Below are 2698 nucleotides of genomic sequence, written 5' to 3'. Positions count from 1 at the left end.
CCGGGGGCTTCGGTCCGTGCTAGGGCGGGCCGGCCACCGCGGCCGGCCCCTCTCTGCCCGCGAAAAAAACAGCCCGCCCGCAAGGCGGGTCCCCGGCTTAAGGCCGAGGAAGGGGGTGACTTCAACAGCACGCGCCGGTGGGACGGGGTGCCGCCACCCCGGCTCCACGGCTCATCGGGCGACCGCCGTCACCGAGCCCCTCCGGCCACGCGGCGAATGCCGAGGCCAGGCCGCGCGCCCCACCGCTGCCCTTCCGACACGGACACGCTGGCAAACAGGTCGGGAGCGGGGGAACCGGGCGCCGCCACCGCGGCGGGCTGGCCGGGCCTTGCTCGGGGAGGAGGCTCTCGGGCGAGGGCCGGGGAAAAAAAAAGCCCGGCCGCGTCGACCCCCGGCTGCCGGCCACTGCCACCGGACCGGCTGCCGGAAAAATGCCTGCCGGAGCGGGCCCCGGCTTAAGGCCAGGCGGAAAAGGGACGAGGCGCCGCCGCCTCACCTGCCACCGATCGTCCCAGGGGGGCCGCCCCCCCTTCAACCGGGCCGGCACGGCAGCCGACCGGAGCGGAGCAACACACACGCGGGGCTTCTCACCGCCTCGCTGCGGCCAGCGAGCGGCTTCTCGACACGGTCTTTCGGGCCGTCTCTCTCGGCTCTCGGCTCTCTCTCTGGTGGCCCTTCACACTGCCCATTCTCTTCTCTCTGGCTTCTCGGGCAGCTCTCCCCGAAAGAGCGCCCTGGGCAGGACGGGAACCGGGACCAAGCCACGCGGCTCACCCGGCCTAGGCGGCACTCGCTCTGCCCCGACGACCGCGCGGCGCGGCCGCCCTATCCTCCGCCTTGCGACGCAGGCACCCTGGAAACCTGCGGGGACGCGGCCCGTCACCTCGCTCCCAATATACGGAAAGATAAGTCCAAGGCCGCCGACGCCTCCAAGGAGACGAGTGGAAGTCGACCGGGAGGGTGCGCCAGCGCAGGCCGACCGCTACGTCGACATAGCCGGAGGCAGCCTGGAACAGCGACCCCTTGGTGAACTTCCGCAGGCGGCCGCGACACCAGGTCTACCCGGGCGGACGGAGACCAGGTCTACCCCGGCTCCGGGATACCAGGTCTACCCCGGCCGCCGGGTACAAGGTCTACCCCGTCTCCGGGATACCAGGTCTACCCCGGCCGCCGGGTACAAGGTCTACCCCGGCTCCTGGATACCAGGTCTACCCCGGCCGCCGGGTACAAGGTCTACCCCGTCTCCTGGATACCAGGTCTACCCCGGCCGCCGGGTACAAGGTCTACCCCGGCTCCTGGATACCAGGTCTACCCCGGCCGCCGGGTACAAGGTCTACCCCGTCTCCTGGATACCAGGTCTACCCCGGCCGCCGGGTACAAGGTCTACCCCGTCTCCTGGATACCAGGTCTACCCCGGCCGCCGGGTACAAGGTCTACCCCGGCTCCTGGATACCAGGTCTACCCCGGCCGCCGGGTACAAGGTCTACCCCGGCTCCTGGATACCAGGTCTACCCCGGCCGCCGGGTACAAGGTCTACCCCGTCTCCTGGATACCAGGTCTACCCCGGCCGCCGGGTACAAGGTCTACCCCGGCTCCTGGATACCAGGTCTACCCCGGCCGCCGGGTACAAGGTCTACCCCGTCTCCTGGATACCAGGTCTACCCCGGCCGCCGGGTACAAGGTCTACCCCGTCTCCTGGATACCAGGTCTACCCCGGCCGCCGGGTACAAGGTCTACCCCGTCTCCGGGATACCAGGTCTACCCCGGCCGCCGGGTACAAGGTCTACCCCGGCTCCTGGATACCAGGTCTACCCCGGCCGCCGGGTACAAGGTCTACCCCGGCTCCGGGATACCAGGTCTACCCCGGCCGCCGGGTACAAGGTCTACCCCGGCTCCGGGATACCAGGTCTACCCCGGCCGCCGGGTACAAGGTCTACCCCGGCTCCGGGATACCAGGTCTACCCCGGCCGCCGGGTACAAGGTCTACCCCGGCTCCTGGATACCAGGTCTACCCCGGCCGCCGGGTACAAGGTCTACCCCGTCTCCTGGATACCAGGTCTACCCCGGCCGCCGGGTACAAGGTCTACCCCGTCTCCTGGATACCAGGTCTACCCCGGCCGCCGGGTACAAGGTCTACCCCGTCTCCTGGATACCAGGTCTACCCCGGCCGCCGGGTACAAGGTCTACCCCGTCTCCTGGATACCAGGTCTACCCCGGCCGCCGGGTACAAGGTCTACCCCGGCTCCGGGATACCAGGTCTACCCCGGCCGCCGGGTACAAGGTCTACCCCGGCTCCGGGATACCAGGTCTACCCCGGCCGCCGGGTACAAGGTCTACCCCGGCTCCGGGATACCAGGTCTACCCCGGCCGCCGGGTACAAGGTCTACCCCGGCTCCGGGATACCAGGTCTACCCCGGCCGCCGGGTACAAGGTCTACCCCGGCTCCGGGATACCAGGTCTACCCCGGCCGCCGCGTACAAGGTCTACCCCGGCTCCTGGATACCAGGTCTACCCCGGCCGCCGGGTACAAGGTCTACCCCGTCTCCTGGATACCAGGTCTACCCCGGCCGCCGGGTACAAGGTCTACCCCGTCTCCTGGATACCAGGTCTACCCCGGCCGCCGGGTACAAGGTCTACCCCGGCTCCTGGATACCAGGTCTACCCCGGCCGCCGGGTACAAGGTCTACCCCGGCTCCTG

This window comes from Lonchura striata, chromosome 28 (assembly GCF_050655825.1).
Source record: "Lonchura striata isolate lonStrDom1 chromosome 28, ASM5065582v1, whole genome shotgun sequence".
Lineage (NCBI taxonomy): Eukaryota > Metazoa > Chordata > Aves > Passeriformes > Estrildidae > Lonchura > Lonchura striata.
Note: the sequence above shows the minus strand (reverse complement) of the source record.